The sequence below is a fragment of the Manis javanica genome, chromosome 3 (genome assembly GCF_040802235.1).
Source record: "Manis javanica isolate MJ-LG chromosome 3, MJ_LKY, whole genome shotgun sequence".
Lineage (NCBI taxonomy): Eukaryota > Metazoa > Chordata > Mammalia > Pholidota > Manidae > Manis > Manis javanica.
The window spans coordinates 126,460,828-126,473,161 of record NC_133158.1 but is presented as its reverse complement, the minus strand read 5'-3'; the positions used below and the strand labels follow the sequence as shown (position 1 = coordinate 126,473,161).

Sequence of the window (12,334 nt, the reverse complement as noted above, 5' to 3'; positions counted from 1 at the left end):
ACTATTATTGGTAAATTAAAAAACTGGAATTCAAGATATTTCATTCTTTCCTTTCATGGCAGAGTGCATCTTCCAAAATGGCTACAACAGTACTTCTGGACCCCTATCCTCTTCAGAACATTGCCACACTCCCATAAGAGGTGGAGTTTATTGCTTGTCTTGGAACCTTTCCTTGACAACTAGAATGCAATGGAAGTGACCTCGTGTGACTTTTGATGCTAGATCCTAAAGGGTGATACAGTTTCTTCCTGCCTCTCTCTCCTTCTCCTGGGATACTCCCCCTTAGAATCTAGCAACCTAGATTGCTATCTACCTAGCAAGGAAGCCCAGGCCTCAAAGAAAGACCACATCTAGGTGTTCCAGCTGTCTGCCGCAGCTAAGGTCTCAGGTGACTATCAGCGCAGGCCATCTGACGTGCATGTGAGAATGCCTTCAGATGACGCCTGCTCCTCACTATCACTGCCAGCTTTCAAGCCGGGCTGACACCTAGTGGAACTAAGATGGGCTATCCTGAGTTCTACCCAAATTATAGATTTTTGAGCAAAATAAATATTGTTATCTTAAGTCACAAGTGTTGGAGTAACTTACTACACAGACATAGTAACTGGAACATACTTTAAGTCAGAGGACTGGAGCAGGGAAGGAAAACTAGGTATACAGAAGGGACCTTATGAGTGCTGCTTCCTTGAAGCGTTGGCAGGATGATGAAATGTGGTAGCATTTACCCAAAGAATGTTCTGGGAACAGAGTTCTGTGGTCAAATAAGCTTGAGAAACTTATTTAAGCTTTATGTTAAACCAGAGGTGCAAGTTGGTGGCCTGTAGGCCAGATCCTGCCAAGAGATGTGTTTTTGTCCTCTCATCCTGAATGCAACATTTTACATCAAAACCCACATTTCAGACATTTCATAAAGATATGTTAATAGTAAACCCATGTATCTAGGAATAGCACCTCTCAGCTGATACATGTGGTCTCTACTTCCTCACAGTCACAAATCATTACCCTTACCTGCCTGGCTCCTGGAGGTAACTGAGTTTGTGACTTCTAGGTAAAAGTAAGCAGGTTCCTTACTGCACAACTTTCCAATATCCTCATGTGCTAATGTCCATTTTAAATCTCTGAGAGGAGGATGTAAGCAGCAGTCCCTAATTGTATGTACCTTGAAACACTGAATATATGTATGTGATTAGGGACAGCTTCCAAAACGCTGTTATAGGGACCCAGGGCATGAACATCTGAAGTTCCACAAAAACAGAGCTCTTTGGTGGGATAAACTTGGCATATCCTGAGAAGCTATCAGGGATCGGAATTTATCACACATAGTTTATGTGATAGTTTCCAGTGAAACTCATCTCCAATTAGCCAGTAGGTTCTCCAAACCTCACATCTGCTGTGTGAATCAGAATTCTTCAAGATTTTGTTGCTCTTATTGTTCCAGAAAAGGAAATGAAACTCAGAATTTGAAGGGAAGAATTAAAATAATTTCTGTATGTTTTTGAGAAGACAACACATTGGATGTATTTATCTTTTCAATACCAACTAGTCATTTTAAATGGCCCCTGGGACTACATATAATTATGTATACAGATTAGACAAAGACTGGAAGAAACATGAAAAAATGAAAGCAGTTTATTAGTACAGTGGGACTTGTGGGTAGTTTCTGACCTTTCTTCCCTCAGCTTTTTCGTTGCCCTTATTGTTGTGTTGCCTTTAAAATAAATATGAGAAAAATCTTTGATGAAGGAATTTTTTCTGATGACCAACAACTTCTAAGTTTTATGGTTGGTTCAAGGCCTGCAAAACATGCAAACATTCTGTATACAGGAAACAGTGATGAGGAGCAGGAGCTTTTGAGTCAGACCCTGTTGGAATCCCAGCACTGCCAACCGTGGTGTGATACTAAACAAATTACTGGATCTCTGAGTCCTGGTTCCCCATGGTAAAATGACCCTGGAGGAAGTGATCAAGAGGACATGACTGCCAGTTGACCTGTGAGTCACACCTGGGCAAACAGGGGCTGCTCACTTCACCTCTGGTCTTGACATGTATGATGCTCTGCCTACAATGCGAGCCATTTCCAAGGATGTAGCCTGAGAGAATGAGGTGTTGAGACCATCTGGACTGAAGACGCGACTGACCCCGTTAAGACCTCTACATAAGCCTTGTAAACAAGGTCCCTTGCTTATTAAACTTGTTGTCTACCAATCTGGAGGGGCCTGCCTCTTTCTTGGGTCTCTCCTGGGCACACCTGCCTTACCTGAGCCAGGCAGGTAAGGGTAATGATTTGTGACTGTGAGGAAGTAGAGACCACATGTATCAGCTGAGAGTTGCTATTCCTAGATACATGGGCTTACTATTAACATATCTTTATGAAATGTCTGAAATGTGGGTTTTGATGTAAAATGTTGCATTCAGGATGAGAGGACAAAAACACATCTCTTGGCAGGATCTGGCCTACAGGCCACCAACTTGCACCTCTGGTTTAACATAAAGCTTAAATAAGTCACACCTGGGCAAACAGGGGCTGCTCACTTCACCTCTGTTCTTGACATGTATGATGCTCTGCCTACAATGCGAGCCATTTCCAAGGATGTAGCCTGAGAGAATGAGGTGTTGAGACCATCTGGACTGAAGACGCGACTGACCCGTTAAGACCTCTACATAAACGTGTAAGGTTTGGCGGGCTGGTGTGGAGATCTGCTCGTCGTGTGACCATCCAAGACGAGCCTTGTAAACAAGGTCCCTTGCTTATTAAACCTGTTGTCTACCAATCTGGAGGGGCCTGCCTCTTTCTTGGGTCTCTCCTTGCCCTCTGTGTACAGGGATTAGTTTGTGAACCAACAAATGAGGGTGACAGTCACCTGACAGGGCGAGCGCCGAGGGCAGCGATGGAGGGAAAGCACAGGGCTGAGCGCCCAGCCAGAGCTCAGCAGGGGCGGCGTTTATAATCACCACGACAGCAACCTCAGGGTGTCTGGGCAGGCCAACGCGTTCTCCCTCCTCCTCTTCCCTGTGCCACAGGGCAAGGCCACCAGAGGGACCGGTTTAGAAGCAATTCCCTTTATAGCATTTTTTTTCTCTGGTGATAAAGAATTTAACTTGCTGTCTCTAATACCCTGTACACACTGCCCTTCATGGTGAAAACCCACCCTCCCCACCCCTCACCCCCACCCCCAGCCTTTGGGGATATTTAAGGGAAAAAAAACTGGGTCAGTTATTTTGGCAGGGAAAGGCCCATTTAAAAAATCACTCATATTGATCATGTTGTACTGATATTCTGACTTTCTCCCTTTCTCTGACTACGTGATTGTCCTAATGGTTGACCTGTTTTGAAGAAAGAGTCCAGATCCAGTTAGTTACCTTATGAGGGCATTGGGAAGGGAAAGGGCTGAAGCCACTTTTTTTGACAGTGTAATCGAAATTCCTGACTCACCGGCAAGGCAAGGACTCTGAGAAGCTGTGAGGAGGTCCCCTGGCCTGGGTCAGGGAGGGGGCGTCATGCGGCAGGGGGAACGGGCTCATGCTGCCCTGGACCAGTGTGCAGTGTTGTGGAGCAGGGTGGTTCTTGTTGCACTCGCCAATGCCTTACAAAAATTCCAGATGGTCAAAATCATCACACATTCTCCTTGTGTGCTGACTTATTGGCCTGTGAGGATTAATTTGGATAGAGTGGGAGAAATATTTTCTCTGCCAAGGATGCGAGGTGTTGGATCTAGCTTTTTGGCAGCAATGGCCTCACTCTCAGTATCAAAACACAGAAGAGAAGCCCAATAAAATGCTAGGCTAGAGACTCCACCAGCCCAGAAAAAAATCTGCAGTGGGAGCACTCTTCCACAGAACCTATCACCAAAATATGGAAAGGAGGTTATGGATGGATTGACTTCCTTCTGTTTTCAATTATTAAACTGTATAGGCATGGAGTGCTGGGCTTTACCAAATGCTGTATACCTGCATTGGTTTCAGGAATTATTATGTAATTAGCAACCCATTTTGAAAGGTCAGGTGCAATATTTTAAAAAAGAAATACTCAGATGTACAAGATAGAAGTGCTTTCCCAATGTTGTTATAAAATGGGCTTTTTTCCATACAGAGCCTTTTTTATTGAGGTAATTCATGAAATTTGAAGGGTAGCATCTTTTCAAGGGAATTCACTTTGTATATTTACACATTCAGTTAACTTATTCAGCAAAATTATTGACATATGTACTGCGCATCAGACAATGTTCTAGTTACCAGGGTGTAGCAGTAAACAAAGCGGATGCCGGTGCCGCCACTGGACTGTGCGGTGTGGTGGGGCATAGACGGATGCAATACAGCTCTGTGAGATAAGGGGAGAAGGCGTAATCAGGGAGCAAACAGGAGGGGAACCCAACCTAGACCTGGGAGCTCAGGGATATTCCTAGAAGCGCTGAAAGCCAATTGAGACTCTAAGGGCAGAAGTTATCCAGGCAACAGGGTAGGAAAAGCATGTGCAAAAGCTGAGAAGACGATTACATGGTCTATTCTGGGAACTGATAATTTACTATGATGCCAGTGTAGACATCAAGGTGGGAGTCGGAGTTGGGGATGGAGGGGTAAGCATGAAGGATCTTACCAAGCTAGGTCAATGAGTTTGGAATTTATTCTAAGGACAAGTGGGAAGGTATTACTCAGATCTGTGTTTTCGGAAGCGTCCTCTGGCTGAAATGAAGGGAATGGAGCAAGCGGGGCATTCCACTATCCATTCTGGAAGCCAAGAGGCCAATTTCAAGGCTGTTAGAGTTGTCTGTGTAAGAGGTGATGGTGGCCAGAACAGGGTGTTGGCAGTGGAGGTGGAGAGAAACAGGTGGACTTGAGAGAGAGAATAGAGAAGGCGAAGCAAGGTTACAGTGAAGAGCTCAGATCTGAGGTACCTTTCGTATGTTTGAGCATAGATGTTGAAGACGCTGTGAATACATGGGTTTGGTCTCAGAAGGAAAACGAGAGCCAGAGATGTAGGTGCTGGAGGCATCAGCATGTGAGCAGTGGCTGGAATCACACAGGGGGAGGCCTCCGACTGGTGAGAGTGTGCTGGGAGAGGGGGGCGCGCTGCCCTGCGGTGCACTCCGGGCACCAGCAGCAGCAAGGAGCAGGCAGAGGAGTAAGGCCGCACTTGAGAGGGAGGAAGACCATAGGTCAGAAAATCCGATTGAGGAGAATCCTTAAGTGGAGGAAGTGTTTAACGGTGTCGGATTCTGCAGAGAGGTTAAATTAGGCTGAAGCACACCTATGATATGACAGTAATGGGGACATGATGATTTTGTCCAGAGCAGCATCCCTGGAATAGGGGTGGGAGCCAGATGGCCATGGACTGAAGATAAATGAGAAGAAAGACACACACACTGAAAAAAAAAAAAGACACACACTGTCATACAATCTAACAGTAAATACACCCATCCTCAGGGTGCTTATGCAGTTATGAAACCATGAAGCAGCTGAAAAACCCTGATCTTCATTTAACTGGCCCTTTCTCCCTCAATTTCATGCATTTATACCTACCTACCAACCTATCTACTTATCTGTGTATCTCATCTTTAACTGTTAAACTAAATACCTTATTTGAAACTTAGGCAAGGCTAAGGATGTGAGTGGGATAGGGAAAGAAATAGCTGTGTTTTCTTTTTCACTGTCTGAGAACATCTGAGCATCCCATCATGCAGGAAGAAGCCTTCTGAGCACCTAGCCCACCCCTCTGTATCAGGGAGGAGCCGAGGGGAGGCAGAAGGGAGAAAGTTTAGGCAGCAACTGGAGTAATCTGGGCTGTGACCAGGGTGATTGCAATGGAAAAGGAGAAGAAAGAGTGAATCGGAGATGTCCTAAGTGAAGAAGTAAGAGGATTTCATGACAGGACTGTATTGCTTCTCACTAAGAGCAAGCATATTGTCACCCTGGATGTTTATAATGTTTGAAGAGCTTTTGAATATATCAACTTATTTGACCTTCATAAGTGACTTCTCCAAGGTCACTAGCTAGTTAATAACCCAACTACAGCCAGACCCACATCTCTTAATTTCTGCTCTTAGACCCCTTTCTTTAATATAACCTTGTTTCCCTTCCCCACTCAGCAGCTCTAACCTGTCCTTACAGCTCTAAGGATCAGTCAGTGTCTATGCTTGGCAAATATTATCTTGGTAGGAGGAAAGAGCAGAATAGAGCCCTTCTGTTTCTCTCTTGTCACTTAATTTTCTGAGATAAACCAAGTTCATTCTGTTTAGAAATACAAGGTCATTGATATCCCTCTCAGCTTCTTTTCTATCAGGAATAAGGAAAGAACAATGGAACATTAAATGGGACTCTTTCAATTTCAGTGCTGTTGGCTGCAGTTCCAAAAAAAAGAAAAGAAAAGAAAATGACAGTGTAGATGCTTACCTATGCAGGACTTGCAGAAGAAGTGGTGTATATATATAGCCAACATTTTGCCTATACCCCATATTAAAGGGCTAACACTGAAGGGGCCAGAGAAGAGTGTTTCTATGCAGCGTAAACGGTCAAGGATGTGTGTTTCTCATGACCAGGTTTGGGTCACCAAGGGATAAGTGGAGCTCTCCTGAATTCCACCCAAGAGGACTTCCTGGAAGGAGAGGACTGGTGACTGGAACTGCAGTTGGATAACCCCGCAGGAATCTCTAACAGACGCCCACAGACAGAACAGGAGAGAATGTGCTTGTGTTTAGCCCGGATGCTCCGCCAGCCCATGACTGTGCCTGCTCTGACTCCTCTTGGCTCTGGTCCCACCCACAGGGCGCGAGGCACCGGGAGTAATGAGTCGAGGGGGAGGAGCGGGAGCCAGGAGACAGAACATCGCCTCACCTCAGGGCATCAGGCCTAAAGGTACGACTAGTCTGGGGAGGCAAGAAGCTCTACACTGTGACTATGGAAGGAGCCATGTACCTATTATAGAGGATTGGATATTCTAGTTAGTGAAACAATGCTGTGTTTGAGACCAAAAGTATCTGGAGGACTTGCTATTATCTTGGAGTGGACTGGAAAAGCTATGGTATTATTATGGGGTGAACTGTGTTTTCCCAAATGATATGGTGAAGTCCTCACCTCTGGCATCTTAACTGAGAACAGGGTCTTTGGAGAGGTAATCAATTTCTGATGAGGTGCTTACAATGGGCCTTTGATCCAGTATGACTGGTACCCTTACAAGAGGAGGGAATTTGGACCCAGACACAGAGGGGTGGATGCCCCGTGCAGGCAGACCAGTGGGAAGGCAGCCACGTGGAGAAGGAGGCAGAGACGGAGTTGTGCTACCACAAGCTACAGAACCTGGGAGACAAAGAAGGGTTTGGAGGCAGCACAATGCTGTCAGCACCTGTATTTCAGATGGCTGGGCTCCAGAACTGTGATACAGTAACTGTCTTCTGTTTTAAGGAGCCCAGTTTGTGCTGCTTTGTTCTGACAGCCAGGGGAAACTAACCGGAGGGGCCAGCCTGTGAGTTCAGTCAGAGGCTAGGATGAAACTAGCTCACAAATGGGGTATGAATGGGCAGAAGATAAAATGAAGTTTTCTTTTACTTTCATCCTATCAAGTTCTGTTCATCAAATGAAATGATCACCTGAAGACCTAGTGTCTGATATGTGTTCAACAAATACCTGTTATGAATGGTTTCCAGAGCTTTTTGAGATGTCAGCTTTCTTTCTTGCACCCTATTTCATTTCATACCTCAAATGAGCTTATGTGCATTATTTCCACTTTTATAAATGAGGAAGCAGATGTCGCAGAAATTAAATAACTTGTCCAAGTAAAATGGTTTATAGTGCAGAACTGAGATTTAAACATAGGTCTTACTGACTCCAGTCTGTACTTTTCTACTCTATTATCATCAGATTAGGCCAGGAAAAATTGGGTAGATGTCCCATGACCTGTATCCTCTTACAGTTTATGCTCAGAGAACTATGCCTCATTGGAAATGATTTATTAGCATCTGGATGCAAGAACATATTTTGACAATTTTCGTTCTTAAAAAGACTAATTGAAAAGTTTAGATATCGGAAAACAGGCAGAAAATAGACTGTAGCTCAATCCACCATGCATTAAACCCTAGACTTCAGTGTGTCTTATGTTCCTGGACTATGAAGCTGAGAAAGACAGTTCCTCACCTCACGTTGCTCACAGTCATGTGGAAGGAATTTTTGGAGGTGTTGAGGAGTATTCTGGACCAGAGGTCAGAAGACAGGGACTCCTGTCCTGTACCACCACTCCCTAGTGGTGTGAACAGCCTTATCAAATGACCTTTTTGCATTTCCAGATGTTTGGGAAATTTTTCTGTAAACTGTGAAGAGTTATACCACAATCAGGTGGTGTTATTGTTTTTAATAAAAATATTTTTCTTGTATGACTTGAATGTCCAAAGAGATGTGACACAATTTATCAGTCAACAGTAAATGCCGCTAAACAGCAAAGCACAAGCAGCCCTGTTTAAGTTCTGTGAGGACAAAATCTCATTGGGGCTTTTTTTTTCTTGAGACAGAGCTTGTGATTTATTTTTAAAAAGGATATTTAGAATCTGAGGAACATTGCTGACTCCAGAGAAATGTAAAGGTCAATTGTTGCATCTAGCTATGCTGTCATGATATTTGAATAATTAAAAGGTTGTTTCCAGAGATAAGTGTAGTCTCACATTTTAACTAAGTATTTAATGACAATAAACTATAAACATGTTCTGTTTCCATATGGGGAGCTCCCTGAAGCCTATGAACTGTCCAAAAGCAGGGAATAGAAGGATTAAAATGGATTTAAATGAGGGGTCACCCAAATCTTTCAAACTAGACTGAAATTAAGAGCACATTTTTAGAGACTCCCTAAAACTCATTCAATATATGAGAGGAAAGGACTTCATTTAGGTAGTTGTATTTAGGCTGATACTTTTTGATAAAATACTAAAAAAAAAAATCTGTAGACAAACTAAAAAAAAGAAATGAAGAAAAAGAAAAAATAAGCCTATTAATTTAAATACCTGGCTATAATAACTGGGAGCACTTTGGTACACCTTACTTTAATCTTCCCCCCTATGTTTACATATAAAAACAATTGCTCATGAACTCTGAGTCTGAAGGCCAGTTCCTTCTCTGAGCTCCAGTTTTCTCATCTAGAAAAAGGAGTTAAAATACTTATTCAAAGGGTAGGTACGAGGAGAATACTTGTTAATACTTACAAGATACATAGCAAAGTAGCTGGACTATAATAAATGCTCAGTAAGTGTTAAGCGTTATATTTATTATTTATTTGTGAAATGGAACCTTACTGTTCCTGTGGCCATGTAAGCTTTTATTAGGGATGTATTTAAACATACAACTATTACCTCATTTTAATGGCCCCATAGTATCCTACTACATAGATTTATCTCAATACATTTCACCTCCAATTATTTCTATCATAGAAATTTATATCAAATATCCTTGCACATGTATCTTTATGCATGTGAGTGATTATTTCTCTAGGATTATTAAGGAATTGCTGGGTCAAAAGGCACAGACATTTTGGTTTTTGATATATATTTCAAAATTGCCTTTCAAAAATATTGTACAAGCATTCTTCTACTAGCACTGATACTACCTTTTAAAACAATTCTTTGCCACAGTGGCTTCTAGTAAGGCTGAGCTTTTTTTTTTCTTTTTTTCCACATACATATTCCTGGTTGTTAACAAAATTTGTAGAACTCTCGGTTGGTGGGAAGACATTTAATGATACAATGTAGTTAATGGCCATAGGACTATTCAGGTAGCATATCTCTTTTTGAGTCAGTATTGATAAATTATAAGTTATATTCTCCTAAGACTTATTCCATTTCTCTAAAATTTTCAACTTTTGACTTTTTTCTTTTTACTACCTTTAAGTCTGTTTTATCTTTAGATATGGTTCCCCTTTCACTCCTGATAGTATTTATTTGTACTTTTTGTCTTTTTTCTTAACATTATCAGAAGTTTGTCAGTTCTAGGAGTCTTAACAAAACCTAAGCACTGGTTTTGTTGTTCCTCTCTATTATATCTTTGTTTTCCAGTTTATTAAATTCTGCTAAGATTATTTCTTTCTTATTTCCATTTTCTTTGGATTAATAGTTCTTTTTCTAACTTTTTAGATGTCTTAAATTGATGGTTAATCTACCAATGTTTAGTTTTCTCGTCTAATGTAAGTATTGGGGAGTGTCTAGTACCCTTTATCCCTATTCTACAAGTTTCATTTGGTAGCATTTTGGTATTACTCAGCTCCAAGAATTTACTAATTTCCATTATAATTTCTTTTGAGGTCCTGAGTATCCTGAAGTGTCTTTTTAATGATTAAATATATGGAGTTTTGTATTGTGGTCAGAGAACATGATTTACATGAAACCAATCCTTTGAAATATGCTAAGACTTTTGTTACACGATTAAATTTGATACCTGGTCCATGTGTGCTTGGAAAGATTGCATATTCTGCAAATGTTTGCAGCATTTTGTATGTCTCCACTAATTAAGTCTTCTCTATCTTTACTGATCTTTTTGCATGATATAAATTTCTTAGAGAAGCATATTAAAATACCCATTAGATGGTAGATTTATTCATTTCTCCTTATAATTTTATCCATTTTTGCTTTATATATTTTAAATATATCTCTTTAGTTTGGGATAATTTTATCCTCTGGCAAACTGAAACTTTTATATTAGTTAGAAATTCTTTTTGCTTTTAGTTTAGCTTTAAGGTTTTTTGTACCTGATACCAATGGCCATGGTAGCTTTCTTTTGGTCTGCCTGGGATGTATTTTCCATGATTTTTCTTTCAACCTTTTGTGTCCTTAAGTTTTAAGTGTGCTTTTACAGTCTAGAATTTAGTTTTATTTTAAACCTATTCAGCGAATCTGTTATCTTACTGCAGAGATAGGATAGTTACATGATAACAGATATATCCTGATTTATCTCTCCATTTCGTGCTTTCTGTTACATCCTATCTTTTAAAGGTATTTTCCTTCATTTTTGCCTTCTTTTGGAATGATTAAGGATTTTTTTCCCCCCTTAATGCCCATGTTTTTGTCCTTTTACAGACCAGAAGTCATACATTCTATTTCTATCACTATTGTAGTCACCTTAAAAATTTAACAAACTTTAACAAAAGCTTAAGTTAAAAAACATATTATCCACTTTCTGAGCAACTTTAGGCTCTTATTACAATTATTATTACATTTTTTCTCAAAGTTCTGTTTTTTCAAAGTTTGCCCAGTTACTTTTGATAGTCATTTGTCATTTACTCATGCTTTCAACTCCCTCTTTTAATTAAATGTATTAAAATTCTTCTTTTATATTCTATATCTGATCATTTTCAAGTTTTTGAGGTCCGATCTGTTCGTTGCTTCTGCTGACTCTTACTCATGGTTTCCTTATGTTTTTTGAGATACCTGATTTTGAACGTATATATTTTTGGAAATTTATCTGTGAAAATTTCTCAAGGCTAGGGTTGAAAAGTGTTCCTTTAGAGAGAATTGTGTGCGTTTATGTATCTGTGTATATATATATATGTGTGTGTTGATGTATGCATGTAAATGTGTTTCTGTATGTGTTTGTGGGTGTATTTATGTATGTCTGTGTATGTGTGTGTGTGTTCATGTATGTGTAGGTGCACACACGTTTGGCAGGTGGCTGGAGGTACTACCAAGGGGGACCATTTTAAATTGAATTCTTGGCTTGTATTTTCAGGACCATGAATGTTTTATGAGTTCCAACTTGCACGAAGATTGCTTATTGTTCCAAATTCTCTTAGGAGACTCCTCCCTGCCTACCCGTATATATTTTTAGAATTTCTCAAAGTTTCTGGTCTGTTAATGCATCCTTATCTATTATTAATAACTGATACACATTTCCCCCCAGGCTTATCCTTCATTGAAGTGTGGCCCTTTAAAGTCTGTGGCTTTTTAGAAACTTAAGTCTCCACTTTGTTTGGGCCCAGCATTTTGTTTGTTACCACCCATGTGACTGTTAAAATCCATAGCTGTAGGTAAATGGGATTAACAGTAATTTAAGGTGGCTGCTAGTGTTAACGCTTGCTAATACTCTGCATTTATGTTCCTACCTCATGGCCTCCAATGACTTCTTTTACTGTCTTTCAAACTGATTGACACATTTGAAAAACTACTTTTAATATTTAGTATTAATATTTAATATGTATAGAATTTAAATATTAATACTAAATATTTATAGTAGAAGAGTTGAAGTGTATCTTGTCTACCATATTGTAGAACTTTCTTTGTATTTCTTTTATTTTCTGTTTTAATTACATATTCAGTGCATAAAGATTCATAATTATTATATCTTCAATGTAAAATTTATTTTTAATCAATAT

At 40.4% G+C, this 12,334-nt stretch overlaps 1 protein-coding gene across 15 annotated transcripts in view; it reads right to left on the bottom strand.

Annotated features, from left to right (window-relative positions):
• The window catches only part of PEX5L (peroxisomal biogenesis factor 5 like), a 207,114-nt gene that overhangs the window by 22,563 nt on the left and 172,217 nt on the right, over positions 1–12,334 (bottom strand). The window lies entirely within an intron of this gene.